General features: G+C 40.2%; 1 protein-coding gene across 1 annotated transcript in view; it reads right to left on the bottom strand.

Annotated features, from left to right (window-relative positions):
• fut8a (fucosyltransferase 8a (alpha (1,6) fucosyltransferase)) overlaps positions 1–18,751 on the bottom strand; it is an 83,197-nt gene extending 64,446 nt beyond the window's left edge. Inside the window, exon 1 of the mRNA XM_072689905.1 lies at positions 18,576–18,751. The gene's annotated coding sequence lies outside the window, so the exon portion shown is untranslated. The remainder of the gene's footprint in view (positions 1–18,575) is intronic.
• Positions 18,752–19,461: the final 710 nt, after the last annotated feature.

The raw sequence follows: 19,461 nt of genomic DNA, 5'->3' as shown, positions 1-19,461 counted from the left end.
GAACAAAACTGCTGGATTATTTAAGTGAAACAGAAAGTTCTGGGAAGAGGAAAACTTTAACTTTAGCGAGTTTGCCTAGAATCACACATGTGACACACCAAACACCAAACAACAACAACAAATACCTTTTCCCATCCCTACCAACAAGATTCTAAACCAGCTCTGAATGGTGCATTCATAAATGGGGATAAGGTTTTCTAATGCACACACAAATTTGTGAATGAACTGGACGCTGAATGGTCAGGTAGGTCAATCATACTAGATTGTAAGACATTAAACACCACAGAATTTAAAATAGTAAGTTGCTTCCAAACAAAGTAAATCAGTTTAGATACAGTCTGTTTATGGAAACTGTTAACTAAGACAGTTATTTTACTGATGTTTACTAGTGTGTAATAGCACATCTTATCTAGTTGAGGGGCTGTATTTATAGAAATATACAAACGCAAAGATCGGATTGGATCGTTATCAGCCAGTAGTCAGCATTAAGAGACTCGGATCAGATCAAGGATTCAAAAATCTTGACCAGGGCATCCCTATTGAAAATATATACCTGGCAACCACTGCTGTCTAAACACATTTATATATATTTTTTAATCCAGTAATCACTTTTAATTGGGTAATTCGGGCAGCACTGTACAACACTTCAGAATTGTTCTTTCCATATTGCTGCAGTTCTTTTTCACAAGTAAGGCAGCAGAAGACACGGTAGCATAAGCACTCAGCGGAGTGCAGATAATAATCCTTGCATGCGTATAGCGTAGGATTCATTCCTATCCCTCATGTTAATCACATTAGCGAGGGTGCTATTAGGTTAAGAGGATCTCTCTGGTTAGTCAGATATTTAAGCCTCCACAAACACGCCCAGGTAATTAGCAGTTAGTGTAGCTTAAGAATGCTGCCTTACGGTGACTGATTCTTGCTGCTGCTGACTGTGTAGTGCTGCCATCCCTCTAAACTTCAACCTGTGGCTGTGCCTCAGTGAGATCTGAGCTTCACAGTGCTGCTAGATGATTTTACAATCCAGAGCCATTTAATAAGCTCCTCAGATTGTGATCAATAAGCCTGAGACTGAGACACAAAGCAGGACTGATGTAATTTGACTACAGCCAATGTCATGAGGGTCAGCGGTTATATGTTTAGCTAAGTTCATCACTGCTAAACTCTCTAAAACGTCCAATGGTGGATTGGCAAAGGCAAACGTTTCTCCTAGTGTCTAATTAAATGTAATTAACTTGCTTTGCTAGAACATGTTAGGACTTTCGCTATCATTTAATTAAAATGTATTGGTATAGTTTACAATGGGCTTAGTCACAAAGCAGCTTTATAGAAATCCGAGTCCAGGCCGCGCATAAGTCAAGGGTAAAAGGGGCAAGGAACAACTCTTAGAGCAAGAAGAAGAAAACTTGAGAGGAACCAAGTCTCTAAAAGTAGAACCCATTTGCCTGTGGTTGACATCAGATTGCAAAATAACAACAAAACAAGAGCAAGAATAAAGCAAAAAGAAATGGCTGATTAACATACAATAGTAAATAATGAATAATGAAAAAAGTGAGCCTATACCAAACAGCATACTCAGATACTGAGATATTTTAGAACCACTAAATCATTTTCTATTTTTTTTCTGTTGTTTGACAATAGAACTGTCCAGCAGCAAATGACAGCAAATTCCAGACCTCATACAACTCCACACTGGACAAACCGCAAACCTTCAGAACAAAAATACTGACTAGAGAACTATAATCTGCTTAGCCAAAGACAACCAAGCCAAACCAAACCAAAGAGACTCAAAATAAGAGTGTATGTTCTTGGTGCAAATGTGATTATGAAGGAAAAGTCTGACAGCTGGTTCTCCCTGGGTTCCAGGCAGGACCCATGCAGGCTAATTGGAGACTGTTGCATTGACTCAAAGGACGTTCACCACAGTGGTTTTGCCAGACTGGATCCTGAAGCAGGAAACAGGAGTGGTACATCTATGCATGAGTGCAAGTCTGGATAGGCAAAGCATCACAGATGGTTTCATGGCTAGTCCCACCTACAAGCCAGCTAATGATTCCAAGATGAATCAGTGTCTAAAAAAATCAACCTACGTAAAACAAGACTTTTTAGTTTAGTCAGAACATTATGCCTAGACCTTACATTCTTATATTGAAGAACCATGAGATGTCTAAAGTCTATATTCCATTAGTGGGCAGTGTAGAGCTTGCATCTTTCAACTTTCACCAGAATTTAGTGAATTTTATTGTGGTACCAACTAACTTGCTGTTGAAGAGACTAGGCTAGCAATGTTAGCTAAGATGAAAAGCGGTTCTCTGAACAAATGTTACATACTATTAATGTGTGGTCCAGTACGATCCAATTAAAATTCATATTGATGGTGGCATCTGTACTGCGGTAGCCTGTAACCTTAAGATTACTATAGTTGCTAATTACTACAGATTACTTTTTAGATGGTTTTCATTTGTTTCTTCTTTCATGTGTTTTTATTGTATTGTTTTTATTGTATAATACTGTTGTATTATTATTATTTTTTAATACAGCCATACAAAATTTGATTCAAAAGCCCATCTCTACAATTTATATGAAGTGATTTTTGGAAGAACAAAATTGGCATCAAAGCATTCATTTGCTATGTTGCTAAAAGACAACTAACGGGATAACAACTTTCAGCCCAGTGTTCAATAAACTGTGCTAGCTAACATCTCTGAAGAACATCAGGTCCTATCTCACTGAGGCAGCAGTTAAAAATACTGTCACTAACATCTAGTAAATTTCACACACTATACAACACAAGTACAATCACATGTGAATTGCAGTAAAAACTAATGTGTCAAATAAAAAAATAAAAATAGATAATTCCAATCTTACATATTGTAGCTTTATGTTTCAGTATAGCAGTGGCTAATATTGCAATAATAACTAACAACCAATATTTCCTGCAATTCAGCATGACCTAAGCTATAAAACTAAGCTATAGACCCAAACACATATAAAAATATGAAGCAGGTCTGCAAGTTCCTGGATGCTGTTTTGACTCGACTGCAACCACTAGGAAGGCACAGTACCTTTTCAGCGTTCAGCCTTTTTCACACTGTGATTCTGAGTGAGGCCTAGTAGTGTACCCCTGAGCCTTGGAAATAACTTATGTATGCTCCATTGCCAGAGTGATAGGCATCAGCACCTTTTTTCGCTGAGATCAGTTAAAATTTCTCAGAATCACTGCTTTTTCTGCTCCAAAACTTGTGATGCCAAAGTCACTTTTGCAGTGAGGGCCAAAGTTAGTCTAATTAGCTAATACTAAATAGAACTGTCCCACGTTTGACTTAATTGCTTACTGCAGTATTCCAACAAACTACTTTTAGGATTCTTGAATGCAGATTTCAGCAAAATAAAACTCAACCACAACACATCCTAACATACAACCATTTCTTAATGGAATTCCAAATGCATAAACTTATACAGTAGGCAAATATATTTTCCTATATCTTACTGTGCAATTGAGAAACCGTTAGAACAGTATGCAATATAACAATATAATTCCTCTGTATGTAATCAATAGATAAGAGAAAATAAGGAGGCATGATTTGTTTTTCAGTTTTGCAACATCTTATAATTACAATATTTCATCATAAAAAAGTCACAAAGAAGTGCAAGCCACATGCTAGTCTGCTATTCCCCAGGTAATATGCGCTTATGAGGATTGTGCTTTTCCTCCCTGTTCTAGATTTTGGGGAACAGAGGAAACAAGTTTTCAGAGGAGGGATGGTTTTCCCTCACTGTGGGCTTGCTTGTTTATTTTCATTATTCTTCAGACAGTATCAGTATTAAAATATGCACTCCAGTCTGTTGAATGTATTGTTTGATCCTTGTAGATATTAAGGCCAGAGTAAACAGACCGCACAACTTTGGACAGACGACAAACAAGAACAAACACAAGCTTCATCTGTGTGCCATACCTGTGTTTAATCAAACAAATAACCCAGAATGATCTCTCTCCATTGACTTCATTTATTTGTTAGTTCTTTTTCTGCACAGAAAACATCAGAATGTTTGAGATTGTTTATGTTTATCCACTCAGTGTACTCTGGTCTCTACTCAAGTATTTAGCTGACTGTTTAAGGTGCTGTACTCTAGCTGATGCTAGCTATGCTATGCCTAGAAAAGTATTGCCATTACACATGTTTTGTTATAAACATGTTTATTTCCTTTGTGTGTTGAAACAACACAAAACAGCCAAGGAAGGTAAATTTGACATCATTTCACACAATACACAAAATTATTGGAACCTTTTCAAAATTGTGGGTCGATAACTTTGTTTCAAGCATGTGATGCTCATTTAAATTCACCTGTGGCAAGTAACAAGTGTGGGCAATATAATATATCACACCTGAAACCAGATAAAAAGACACATGGAGAGCAAAAAGAGGAGAAGAGAACTATCTGAGGAAAAATATCAAAGTCCAATAAGTCCATCCCCAGAGATCTTGATGTTACTTTGTCCATGGTGCACAACATAATCAGGACCCCTCAAATAGGAGAGACCTGGAGCAGTTTGCAAAAGATTCCAGTTGAGAGATATAAGAAGCTTGTCAATGGTTATAGGAAGCTAATGATTTCAGTTATTTTTCCAAAAGGTGAGCAACCAAATATTAGGCTGAGGTGCCAATGATTTTGCCCGGCCCAATTTTGGAGTTGTGTGTGAAATTATATCAATTTTGACTTCTCAGTTTTTTGTATTGTTACAACACACACAAAGGAAATAAACATGTGTATAACACATGTAATTGCAATAATTTTCCAGAAGAAATACTTTCGGCCATGACTGTAACAGGGGCTAATATTGCAATAATCCCTAACATAGTGTGGACACACTATAACTGACCTATAGAACCAAACACTTGGCCAAAATGCTCGGCAAGCTGCCACTGTTGGGCCCTTGAGCAAGGTCCTTTACCCTCTCTGCTCCCTGGGAGCTGGAGTTGGCTGCCCACCGCTCTGGGTGTGTGTGTGTACTCACTGCCCCTAACACGCGTGTGTGTGAGTGTGTGTTCACTACCAGATGGGTTAAATGCGGAGGACACATTTCGCTGTACAGTGTACACTGTACAGTGACAAATGCGTGCACCTTTACCTTTACCTTTTTAAATTAGGCAGATCTGCAGGGCCTTAAACGCTGTTGTGACTTTACATCAACTTCAAGGAAGACCCACTATTTTCTTCAACATTCTTTTTTATGGTATGGCTTTTTATCTAACAGGGTTTAAGAGAGAGCGAGAGATTGCTAGCTGAGATTGTTTGTAGGCTACGCCTTCTATAGGAGCTCTTCCCAGGACAAAGCTCTCTAAGACAATTAATCACAGACTAAACACAGTAGGCTTTTATGTGCAGTCCTGCTCTGTTCATTGCAGTATTTACAGTATCATGAGAGCCACAACATTGTGGCAGCTTCATAGTTGTACATACTACTGCTCTGTTGACTGATTCTCCCTTGGTGTAGCTTAGGTAATATCTGTTTTTCCTAATGCCCAACCTTTAAAGGAAGAGTTTGGCCACGTTGAAAAAAAGGAAAGAGAAAGCAAAGAGTGATGAATGAGGTAGACCTAAAGGTTTTCAGACCAAAAGTAACATTGACAACCAGTGCCATTGCTCCAGGTGGGAGTGTGAGTGTGAGAGAAGACAGGAGCTTTTCAAAGTAAATAAAGGGTATTTGACATCAAGAAATAGAGGCAGAGAGATAATGGAAAGGCACCCAGGTGTTTATCATCATTTATGAATTGTATCTGATCTGACTTCTGTCGCTGTTCGTCTGTGCTTTTAAAGCTGGTCCGCCTAGTTGTGGTATGACGAGGCAAACAGGATAGCAACAGATGGAAAGCACTGCTAGATTACTCTTTGTTCAAGACAAACTGTAAGTGTGTGGCAAAGAGGTAGGACATAAGATGATTCATTCAGATGAATAATAACTGTGTCAAAAAGCTTACTCCTACTGCAGCCTTGCATATGATGTCTGCTAAATCAGCTAGCATGGTAGTAGCATAATCTATGTCTAACAACACATTATGTACTATAGACAGTAGCCATGACAGTTTTGGTAAATTACTAGAGTGTCAACCATGTCAAAAAACAGATGTAAAAAGTGTACTACAAGAAGAGATTTTAAAAAGGCTTTAATACTGTTTATCAGAGTGGTGCTAAGCCTGTTTGTCTGTCAGTGCTTACTAAGTGACACTTGTCTCCTCTAGGGCACCACCAAGCCCTGAAAAATTCTATTTTCCTCATCCCAAGTTTGGTCCCTGTATATTCCCACAAAAGACCTTCTGATCATTCTAATCAGCCATAAAAATCACTGTACCACTGAAACATTCATTTGCACCATGCTCAAGAGAGAAGTGGTCACAGTGGCCATCGTTAGACATGCCGATTACCATGCGCATCAGCAGAGGGATGGAGGGCTTGCTTGCAGATAATCTGGACTTCACCAACAAGACCAAATCCAAACAATGTGCTGTAATGTGCTTTCATGCTCTTTTAGCTTTCTGTACGCTCTTAAAAATAAAGGTGCCAAAAAGCATTCTTTAGAGAAATACCAAAAAAGAACCATATCTGGTCCTTACATGGAACCTACATACAGTATAATGTAAATGTTCTGGACCAACCAGCCAATACCAATTTAGAAACCTGTATTTTAGCAATGCATTTTTTTTTAATTAATGGCTTTTTTACATTTCTGACTGTACAGTACTTTACAACCACACAGTATCACAACCTGCTCAATTTTTAATGTACAAAGGGTTAAGACAACCAACTACAAAGGGAAGGAGAGTCACTTTGGACATGTAATTACATGTTCTGAGTTTATGCCATAAATACAAGCCGCTGCTAACAGCAATGTGGTGAGGTCTAAAGCTCTGGTCTCCACCGATAGCATGGATTACAACTACATCTGTTTTGGAGGGAGACTGTTTTGCCTTACTAGCTAAGAAATCCCTTGGAAGTGCCAACATGCACAGGGAGGTCAGCACTAAGTCAAAAAGTGCATGTGGTGAACAATAACACAAAGCAATGTGTCTTAAGTAGATAAAAACAGATTAACCAACAACATGTTCCAGCCAAAAAGATCCCTGCACCGCTTGTTCCTTGCAGTACCCATTAGAGACAATCCGGGATTTGATCCCAATTACAACAACCTGTGCCTTTCCACAACCAAGGGGCTTGACTCATTGCTATTAGGATTAGAGTAAAATTAAATCCACCAATCCACTGATCAGATTATGCTTCCAGAGCCGGAACCCCTACGCTTCATGTGTCTCTATCTGACAACTCCATAGCCTCTAAACTGTAGTCGATAACCAGGCTCAGCCATGAACTGTGGTCCCCAAACAGTCGATTTCCACAGAGATGAAAAGAGCTGAAGTCAGGAAGGCAGACACGGAAAGACTGTGATGGAAAAGAGAGAGAACATGACAGAAGGAGTGAAAAAATCAAATTCTCAATCCTAGCAATTCATCTACCGTATGGCAAGTGGAGCGGAAGTATTTGGAATTTTTGAACTTCAGGGAGTCTACACTTTCGAAGAGCAGTTGAGGGGAAGGAAGGAGGTGGCAAAGGGAATACAGGAAGGGGGACATCACAGCCAGTTCCACAGACATATCTTAGCTTCTCATCTTTTCTGTCTGCCACGAGAGGCTAACGTCGCCTGGATCAGCATTCAGCTCAGTCTACAACCGTCGCACTGCTGAGAGCACAGTCCACTGATATGCAGCCGCTAACACACCTGACTATGAATTAGTAATGAGTATTAAATAGGGCTGCACAACGTATTGTTCCTTAATCGTCATCGTCACATCGGCCCTTACAACAGCAACAGTGGTCATAAAAAGTGAACCAATTGCTGTTTTTTTTCCTTTGGTGGTCTGAATTTTCTGACCAACCATAGATGCTTTTCAAATATTTGGATGAATTGGACACTCACATCATCTAACAAACATAAATAAGTTTAAAAATTAGTGCAGGCCAATTCTCAAACGCTTATTTTTAAACATTGTTTTCTTAAACAATCAGATTTTGTCAGTAATCCGATCAACATGTTTACATGCACTTGAGCAATCAGATAATGCGAAAAATCAAGGTCTACATGAGTCAGACAATAATTGGAGTTTCACTGCTTTGCAACCAACCAATAATCTTACAGAACACATCAAGCCAGAATATCTACTTAAACAATCTAGAAGATGAAGAATAAGAAACCAACGTATTTCAATCCACATCTACCCTGCTAAACATGAATTGTTTGTCTGTGAAAACATGAGCCCTTTTTTTATTCCGCCATTTTTTATTTAAGTCTTTTTTTCAATATAAGGGCACCACAAACTCCACAGAGATCCATTAAAATCTCACATTGCCACTTTGTGGGCTTTTGTGTTTTTTGGAATGATGGTTCCCCATCTAATACTTTTGGGATGAGTTGGGGAGTTGGGGATGAGTTGGGGGGTTGGGGGTGGTGATCATCCAACATCCTGACCTTATTAATGCTCTTGTTGCTGAATAAAATCAAAACCTTACAGCAATGCTCCAACATCTAGCAGAGGGTTCCACCGACAGTAAAAACAGCCACTCTAACACAAGCAGGATAAACTCTTATACCCTTAACTCTAATAAACTCTAATACCCTTGATTTCGGACAAAACAGGTGCAGGTGTCCCAATACTTTAGTACATGCAGCGTAAGTCTGTACTGTCATGATAATTATTTTCATTCATTTTTATAATGACATTTTATCTGACAAGATGCTCTAGTCAGTCAAACATATCACATACTGTCATACAGTTACACATTAATGAATTTTAAAAGCTGGTAGAAATGAAGGAAAAAGCATTAAATATGAACATCATCACTCATATTTAAGTAAACATTAGATTACATTATTCTTGAACATTGGTTCTAAATAAATGTCTTTTGTCTTTTAGTAGTAATAATAATAGTTTCCTTGTTTATTAGTAGCTTCACTGATATTTTTATTTTTTTATATATTTTCTTTTCTTATTAAGTTTATTTGGCTCCTCAGGGCAAAATGTAAGTGTACAAAGTATGTCTTATGAACATCTTCCCAAAGTCTAAAAGTCTGCTGAATTTCACCAGTATTACTCTCCTCTGCATGTGGAAAGGGGGCGCATTTAAAGAAGTTAGAAATGGTGTAACCGTTCTGATGATATAGCTCGAACAGCTATGAAACCATGACATCAGAACAAGTGTACCAGTACAAACTTGAGATTATGATTTCCCTGCAACAGACAGATCTGCTGTTTGTGTTGTCACCTTTTAAACCTCCTGTAGAAGTGTTTAATTAGAAAAAGAAAAGAAGATGCTATTCCCACATAAAGCCCCAACTGAATTGGAAGCAGAGTGGAACTGAAGGACGTCACTTGCACTTTATCTATAGAGTGCTTATATGCCGCATCTGGTGTAAATTCAGAAAGGCAAGTCACAACTGGGACTAACACTTCTGAATATCGTCTGACTAAAGAATTAGAGCCATATTATTACAAAGCTCCTTCATCAACGTTTTATCCAGTTTACTTACCTACCATGTAATCGTCAGACTTTCCAGGGCTCATAGCTGTCTGGTGCCTCTAGCCTTACAGGTTCAGCACAACTGTGATTGTTTGGTCTTTTTGTTACTTGTAGCATGCAGACAGTAGAGCTATGTGTCTCTTCCTGCACTCTAAGGGGCAGCTATCAACAAACAAGAACAAACCTATCTTAGTCCCAGTATAGAGGTCAGGTAAACATCTGATGCGTAAAGCATTTCTGATAGCTGAACTCGCTGCTTTTCAGAGACTATCATAGAGAAACAGAGTAGAGAAAAGAGCCCATGCACAGGATTTTTCACTGGATAAACACTGTGGGTTGAAAGAGGGTTTTTATTTCCGACAAAACACAGGATTCACACATGCTGCGCCTTGAAGTGCACTTGGCGCAGTACCAGGCTTGTTTACATTAGACATAAAGATACATGTTTTTCATGGTTATGGTGGAAGCAGTCAAGTCATTGTTCAGAAGCTAAGAAGGATTTTACAGGTTTGTTTTAACCAACTTAACCAACTTCACTTCATCTAATAAAGTAATGAAATGATCCTTAAAGGACTGGTAAAGAAAACAAGGCAGGAACACAGAACCCATCCTGGGACTTGAGCCAAGCATCTCACCTCTCTTACCTCTATCCTACCTGTTACTCAGTTACTCTGTTACTCAGTTATATACACATATAACATTTTATTAAACCAACAATGATCACTGACATTGAGAAACTCACTGTAATTCTTTATCGAGAAATTCAAATATTTCATCCACCAATTTGTCAGGACTGCTGCAACTATTAAATAAATTGCTGCAAGCAGAATACTTCATTGCCCATCACTATCCTGTGATAAATACTACCATCAGTCAATCATTGCCACAGCCTATTTAAGTAATTTGGCCATCCACATGTACCCCTTCATGGCCACAACAATTTACCTATCTTCAAATGGCTACTTCTAGCATGATAATGCACCATGTCTCAATAGTCCATCCATGGGGCCGATCCATTTACTGAAACCGATTTCCACACCCGCTGGCATTCTCGGTTTCAGAACTCAGAACATCATGCACATATCGTAGCAAACAGCAAGACGTATCTAACCAATGTCTTTGACCTGTCATCAACTCTCAGTAAGTTATCCAGCTTGGGAAAACAGCTTAAATCACACACATCGCCTTCAGCAGCCTGCTCTGTTTACTCAAGAGCAGCTCATGGAGAAAGTCCTAGAATTGTCCAAAATCTACATATAAACATGTTTTTTCACTAAATAGTAGTATACTCCAGATTGAAATCCTCCATCATCATTTTTAAAAAGCCACAGCTTTGCTGTATCAATCCTATTTCAGCAATGTAGAGAGAAAAGTTCTGAACTGGTCAGTTGGAGGTTTGTGCCTGTAATGGAGGACAGCCGAGAGCGAAGGGAAGGGGTAATGATGTCACTGGCATGGCTCGTCTTCCATTTAAGGAAACCGAGGTCTGACAGACTTCGAATTTCAGAATAAAAGTTCTGAGACTTGACAACATTGCTTCCTGCTCAATTATTTATTTTATTGACATTGATAGTATTGATAGTAAAATTAGTTAGTAAAATAATGTTTAAGTCAATCCAGATGTCTGAAGTTTCTCCCACATGGTGAGGTACATGGATTATTAACTCAATGGTATTGGATTGGTATCGGGTATGGGCTGATATGCAAAGTTTATCGTATCGGAACAGAAAAAGTCGGGAACGATGCATCCCTAAAAATCATGTAAGTGAAGGAAAGTGACAAAGACCTTATAAAAAAAGACATATGAAAAGTAAAGTAGTAAATTACTTTTGCACTTTTACTACAAGGCAATAAAAGTTGAAGGTTTAAGAGCCTTATCTAATTTACTTGTGAATTATGCTGTCAATCGTTTTGTTTGCAAAGGGGAAGACGGACAGTTTCTAAAAGTTCCTTTCCTGTTTAAAGACTGCTGAAAGCACCGACGGGAAAAGTGGCACAGCATGCCTGTTTCCCAATGGGATTTTCAACCCTGTCCTCCTGTGCTGCTGTGTTGACTTCTGCCTGTCACTGAGCTGAGGGATAGACAGATGAACAGACAGGCCTGACATAACCAGTGAACCACAGCTTGCCAGCAATGGCCCTTTTTGGTTACAGTTAGCTATAAGAGGGACATGTAGACAAGAAAGAACAAAACACACACTCTACTGTTTGGAACACGTGATTGAGTTCAGTGCTGTCTGGGACGCTTTTAACATGAACGCCCTTTAACATACCATTGCAATACTTTCAGAAGCTTCTTAATATCAGCCACCAGAGTAATTAGGATAGTTGGGAGCTTTCTGTCTGTCCATCACTGTTTAAAAGGAGCACATGGCTACCATTATTGTTGCAATGCAGTAGCTTTTTTCTAAGCTTTGTTGTATCATATTCTCTAAATACCAAAATATATGCAACATAACCACTGAATACTCACATTACTGAAACAGAAGAGCAGATTAAACAGCCGAAATAGCTGATTTCTGCTTTGATATTTCAGGGTTAACAATGCAGAGGCCCCAGTATTTCAATGCTGAAAGTATGAATCAGCGCAAGATGCAATCCAATCACATCAATCTGCTCATATCCCAGCGAATCCTCTTAACAGCTAAATCCCCTGACCTGCTCATGCCGGTGGAGGATGACCACACGCTGGCCAGCAGTCAGCTATGAGATACATACATGGAAGGCCTTTCACCTGAATCCGCCTCAGGCTGAGAAGACTTCGGCTAGACCATTAGCAGGCTGATCTGACCCTTGGCTCACCTTGGCCAATATCTTACTCTCTGATAAGTTTACATGGCCGTCTGCGGTAGGAAATAATACTTAGGGGCCTTACTGAATGACACTCAGGGCCATTCTATACACAAACAGGGACCCTTTGTGAAATATTTCAAGTCATTTCAACTTAATAGCAGAAAATTAAGCAGTATAAAGATTCAGTGTCCATTGGTTGAGTTCAATCTATTGGAGTTCAATAATCCGGACTGAGACTTAGCAGGAGCTTCTAGCATAACACGATGCACCATTTCATTTATGGATGAGTGCATTCCCGCACTGGCACAGCAGACGAAGCGATGCATGAAATATTGTCTATTTTGTTAGTGTGAAAATTTATTCACATTGATTCATTATATTTGGAAGTTAATTCGTAGTGATTTATTACATTCATAACAAGTTGTTCTGTCTGCTACTTTACTTTAAGTGACAATAATGTTAAATATGGGGCATTTCTGTCCTTTGCCCCAAGTTGTTTCTGACATCGAACCATTCCATAGGAGTTCTGCCTTGATCACCCAGTTTATGGGTCCTTCCGAAGTGCTCCATCCATCGCTGTGAGATGCTTAATTGTTCCAGAGAGGTCCTTAACGAGCCACAAGGCATTTTGCATGCCACTGGGCATGCTCTGCTTGAGCTGAGGCAGCAGATTAGTGCCGGGATCAGTGCTGAGCACTGCAGAGTGAAGCACAGCATAGGGAGGGGGTGAAACACATAAGAAACGCATCCCACCTCCGCCTCCCCCTCACCTCAGATATAACACCCATGGGAATTTAGCCTCTTCTCTTTCTTTACTGCCGCCCTCCCCTCTGCTGCCATTATGTATGTGTATATGTATGTGTGTAGGTGCACGTGAGGCAGAGAGGGTGACTAGGGCTGTGCGGGTTTTAGCTATAGAAGGGTCATGAAGGTGTGTGTTGGCATAGAAACGATGTGCGCTAGAGTAATAGGTTTTGAGAAGTCCCAAAGAACAAGGCAGGCTCCTATGGTGTAATCCTCCTGACAGCTAGACAGGTTGAGTTACACGAGTGAGCCAGGGTCACCGCCATTTGCAGCTGTCAACAGGAAAAGGAAGCTGGTGAAAAAAGTTTTCTGTTCTTTCTCAACAAGGGAACCTAACCTGAGAGGTATCAAGCAAAACATTACTGGAAGTGTACGGGCCAAACAGCAGGGCTAAACTTGCCCATACCTAAATAGAGCAGCATGGCCCCATGGCAGAAGGGACCCTCTAAAGGCCCTATGCGAAAATGTTGATACAAATGTAAATAATTTTACCCTTAACCAAACGTTGATCAATAAACATGTTTGTTTTTGTTGGTTCTGTTCAAGTCAAAACTTCAAAATGGCTAATTCTGTTGTTTTCAGGTATAGAAAAAACACACAAGAAAGTCTATATAGATTACTTACCAATCTGACATAGTTTGAGGCAATTGCTCTGGTGAATTTGGTGGGGATATGAGCTTTAATTACTTGTTAGTTACATTAGCCTCGTAGCTCTTGGCTTATTGACTACATAACGATTCCTTTAAAATCCTCAATAAAAATAAAACTCCTTAAATTCCCAGACTAATAACATCTTAACTACATCCTAATGGTTGTTATTTAGTTACAACATAGAAAACAACACTGGCATTCTTATTAGGCTGAGGTATGGAAGCCTGGGCCCACTGGCAGCTGCATTGTCCTTGTTTTCACTACTGGAAGCTGCTTAATGCTAGGATGCTGAATCTCTGTCCTGAGATGTCCTCAGATGTTCTGAGGATGTGTCCCCAATGAATACAGAGGCGTGTTCAAGCCCATCTGATATAAGTAAACTTTACAATGCAGGGTAGGACTCAAAATGAGGACTACAACCTCTAACATTACATGAAGGAAATTATTCCTGCTTTACAGCTTGCTGGTAAGCAATAATGATAACTAGACTATAACATTATGCTACCAGGTGGAACCCTGTATGCAGTGGACTTGTCTCAGGAAAAAGTATGTTATTTCTGTGTGAAAGAGGGGTCGAACAAGGACTGCTGTTGGTCTATTCCTGACCTCTCTCTCTGTGGCTGGCGGAGGAGCGGTGGCAAAGCGGTTCCCCTGCAGTTGCCAGAGGAACACTCCTCGTTGCAACAAGGTATTTATAGGCAATGAAAAAAAGCTCCCTGTCGCTGGTCACTGTCAAATCTGATGCAGTCAGCCTAGAACCTATCTGCAAAAACATACACCCCCACACACGTGCGGGCTTTTGCTATAAGTGGAGTCCTCTTTGGGATTAGTCATGATCTCCCAGCTGTCTTGCCACCGTCTCAGCGTGCGGAAGGGAAGGAGACGCATATTGAAGCGGAGCGCTGCCGCTGTCCCTTGTCGTGGAGGTGAGCTGCTGCGTTCAGCATTCATCATGCGAGAAAGCTCCATGCTACGGCCATTAGGCTTCCTGCCAGAGATCCAGTCTGTGTGATTAGCCTCCCCCTCTGCTGCTTTTTTCACTTCATCATCCATCACACACATACCACACCACATGCATCACACACACTAGAGGTGGGAGTTGTAACAGTATGAAAGTAAAGAGAATGGTATGTTGTTATCCCATGGCATGGATTTTACTACATCATGGATACTGTAATAAGCCCAAAGACAGCAACCAATAAACAGCGTCACCTCCGAGACAAATTTTACGAGAAGCTAAAATAATTATTTCTGAAGATCTAAAGATCTGATGCCAATTTTTTTTAAGGAGGGCTGGATTTCTGCCCAGTTTTTTACTTTTCCTGTTCAGTCACACCTGATTCAACTCTCCTGTTAATTGCCAGGTTAGCAGGTCTGTTGGAACAGGGAAATCACCAAACTGTGCTGGACACACAGATATACACACACACAGACTTGACACATATTCAAGCCTTCTCCCTATTTCCGATCCCCCGCCTTCCTTTATTGAGTACAAAATCACCTGTTGAAGAGCTTTTCTTTCTTCTACCAAGAGAAGCAAACTACACTATCATTAAAACTAATCAGAACCTCTATCCCCGCCCACTGCTTAGATCGCCATGGAAACTCAGCCAAGAGCAGGCTTCTGATATTGGCAGAATAGAGCAAGCTGGAGTGAGGGAGAAATAGACAGACAGAGAAAGAGAAAGAGAGAGAGAGAGAAAGAGAGAGAGAGAGAGAGAGAGGAAGCAAGAGTGGGTGAATGAGATTTCTGTCAATCATCTCTATGGTTTTGTGGTTTGCTGGAGCTCATCTCCTGACCTTCACTGCACGTTAAGAGAAAGTGATGTCACTATTGTATGCACTCCACCATCTCGCCATTCATTCTCAATAAGAGGAGCATGAAACCAGAACCATCTTCTCTGGGTTAATCACTACTCATCATAGTTCACCCCAGGGGACAATTACCTAATCATGGACGTTATCAGATTTTTCACTTCATTATTCAAATATTCCCAAATGCGACATGACAGGGTGAATGCAAAGGGAATTTAAAAAATGATGTTACGTTATATATTCATGTCACTATTCAAAGTGTGCAGCATCTCATCAGCTCCATTTTCCTCTTACAGTGAGGTTCAAAAAGAAGTGTGCAGATAAACTGCCTTTCAGGTCTTCCTCTGCTAGTCTGTTACCTAAAAAGACATGTGCAACTGCAATGGCCTTTAATGAGCATGCTTCAAGTATTCTACTTAAATCAGTAAGGTGCTGAATTACACTGTACAGCTCAATGTCAATAGTACCTTGACACGTACCACACTACTGTTACCACATTTTTACTGTTGTGATACTCCCACACTCAGTAATAATGTCTTATTTAATGTTAACTACATCATGCTATCCAGTGTGACACCAACTACTGTACATATTCATGCATGTAGATTAAAAATATTCATATAATCATTCTTATCGCTACTGTATCGCTATTGAAGAGCTGCAGTTTCGTTTGGGATAAGTTGCAGGAACACGTTCTTATCGCTCCTGTATCGCTATTGAAGAGCTGCAGTTTCGTTTGGGATAAGTTGCAGGAACACGTTCTTATCGCTCCTGTATCGCTATTGAAGAGCTGCAGTTTCGTTGCAAGAACACATTCTATGTATCTATTTATAATATTAGACTTAACACATAAATAATAAGTTTTACTAACAACATAAATAAAAAATGCATAACCACCTACTCCTTTAATAACCAGTGTTGCATGCAGCAGTAAAAATCAGACCCGCACTGCTCAGTTCCAAAACAAAACTGCCCTGAATGAAGTCATCAAGACGAAGCTTCTGGAACAGAACATCACTGGAACAGAAACGCTGATGCAAAAGTGAAACTGAAATGTTAATGCTTAAATACGTATGAAGACTTCTCATAAACCATCAATTAGACTTGAATCAGAGTGTGTGAAATCAGTTTGAGCAGAATATATGTCCCACAAAAGTATGCATGAAGCAGTGCTAGATTTCCATAGTACACTCCTACAAGCTGCAGGATTTTAAAGAGACTGAATGAAATCTGCATTTCTGAGTAAGTTTGTAAGACTTACAAACAAAAACACAAGCAAATACACAGGCTGCATCTGTCCCTATATGTTTCTCCAAATGAGTGAACTTAGTGAACTGACAGAAGGTAATGTCGGATCCTGCAAGAGGCCTGGAACTCAAAACTTTTTTTACTGCCAGACCCGAGCAAGTCAAAAGCTAAAACCTTTTCCATTGTGTGGCATAATTCCACTTTTTTGCACTGGAATACAAAGTTCATAGTCTGGTGGAAGTCCCAAATAAGCCACAAAACAAGCAAGGGCATAACATATTCTCATATGTGCTCACATAAGGATTCTTGTCAAGAACAATGCACCATAAGAACACACCAAAAAACGACCAGAGCTTATCAACAGACTTTACGATCTCGCATCCAATGTTCACCAAAGCTTCAATTGAAGCGATTCAATGGCACACGCCTCATCATCAGTAAAAAAAAAAAAAACCTAATGCATGACCTGATGCAGCAGCCGTGTCAACTGGCACGGAGGGTTTACTTACCCAATATTTTCATCTCAAGCGGTGCACAGCAAGCACGAGTGAAAACAGTGCTGAAGATAAGAGTGTATTGGATCCCTGTTATTATAATGGGCCATCTCACGCGCGGTAAGACAGAATGCCGCTGCAAAGGCAATCATTAGCACGTTGCTTGGAAAAACACGAACGTTTATTAACGTTAAGGCTGCACCTCGGTAAAAGCACATCGATTTCACAAAGGCGTACGTCGGACAACGTTGTCATTGAATCGATTACAACGCCGAGTGGACAAAACGGGCACTAAAACCTAAGAAGTAGTCCCGCAATGCACAAAGGCCCACGGTGTTACGACATGATAATTAATGCTGTCGACTTGGTCAGAGCCTAAACCAGAGCAAGAGAGAAAAACACCGGGGCCCACTGTGGCCCTGTTTTCAGTATGTATGTGGGGGGAAAGCTGCAAAATGCGAGCTTCCCTAGCTGGTAACCTTTAAATCTAGCCCGAATTTCCTCACAAAACAGCTCGTCTTCGAAAGCTGAATGAATGTCTGACTTCAAAACGATGACATCGTTTGCACGAGTCGTGGTGTGGAAAAAAAAACAACAGTTACTACGTTTAGATCACATTTGTAACCAGCCTGTGACAGAAAGTAATAATGCGCAATAGGCCAGTATAGCAAAGCCACAGCAGGCTATACTTTCTTCAACCCACGTTTAGTGCTAGGTGGTTACCGACTTCAGCTGGACACTGTCTGCATATAGACATTATTATCAAACAATAAAACAATAAAACTTGTGAGGGTTACACTGCAGTGTTTAGCAAGCTAACGTATCTCATGTGAGTCACCTGCTTGTGATGGCTTTCCTCATTTAATTACACTAACGTTACTGTTTATACGTTGACAGAAGTAGTACGAAATGTGGCAGGAAAATAACTGTAAGCCGCCTACATTCATGTAAAAACAAACCACTCGGTAAAGCTCGGTCTTAGTATTGAAGACTACTGACAAAAATATGCAATCACTGGCTGTATATTTGACAAAACCCGCCTTTCTACTGGTCCATACTCAGCTAAACCACGTCCGTTATTTCAGCAGTGTTAGTCTCGGTAGCAGAGGAAGCAGCTAGCAACAGGCCGGGGAGAAGAGAGGGGCTGGTTCGCCGATTCCTTTGTTTTTGTAAAGCACATCGCAATGTCGACTGGCTCACCTGGACCTGGCACCGAAGAAACGGGATTCCTGTTGTGTGGAGCTCTCGACTAACGGAGATGCTTGGGCACGGAGCTGTGTTGAGAGGCTCCGGTAGAAACAGGAACTGAAGAGCCCGGGCTGTGCGAAAAGCTGCTGCTCGGGTCTTCAGGAGGCTCCGGCTGACAACAGCGCCGCACTGCGCATGCGCACTCACTTCGCCCTCTTACTAATCGACTGTATTGAAGCCCGCAGATGTGCGACTTTATTCGATGTGCTCAGTTCTGCTGCATTCAAATGTAAAGGCCATAATTGATCGACGACTGTCCAAAACAAGGGTCTCATGCAAGACACAATATGGAAATATTTAACAATATGTAGATATGATCTAAACTACAGAATACAATGGGAATATATTCTGCGATAAAAATAATTTGTCGTGTAATTATTTTATATAGCTTTATAATATTTCCAACCCCACAATATAAGCTTAACAGAAAAATAAAAAAGTAAACATCCTTATGTTGGGGGTGACCAATGCTTTTCTAGTAAACAATAATCTCTGAACGAAAGTCATGAAACAGATGCCTTTTAAATCATGCCAGATAAATGCACTTATGCACTTGAGCTGTTTCCATTTCAGTTCACCACACGATGGAGTAGAAAAGGATCTGATAATTGTCACAGCAGTCCCACCCAGCGGTATGTGTAGGGAAGCACATAAACATGATCCAGGAAAAACGAGAGCTTTTTTTCAGTGTTAAAGGTGTCTTCATTGTAGTGCAAAGAGCCTATTGTCTTGTCTCACTTTTCGCATCATGTTAGAAGACTGTGGTGTTCAATATGTGCTGATAAATTACAAAATATTTCCTTTTCGTGGTAAAAAAATAAGGCAAAGGCTGTAACAC

This window comes from Salminus brasiliensis, chromosome 10, assembly GCF_030463535.1.
Source record: "Salminus brasiliensis chromosome 10, fSalBra1.hap2, whole genome shotgun sequence".
Classification (NCBI taxonomy): domain Eukaryota; kingdom Metazoa; phylum Chordata; class Actinopteri; order Characiformes; family Bryconidae; genus Salminus; species Salminus brasiliensis.
The sequence above is the reverse complement of the archived record's forward strand: the minus strand, read 5'-3'. Positions and strand labels throughout refer to the sequence as shown.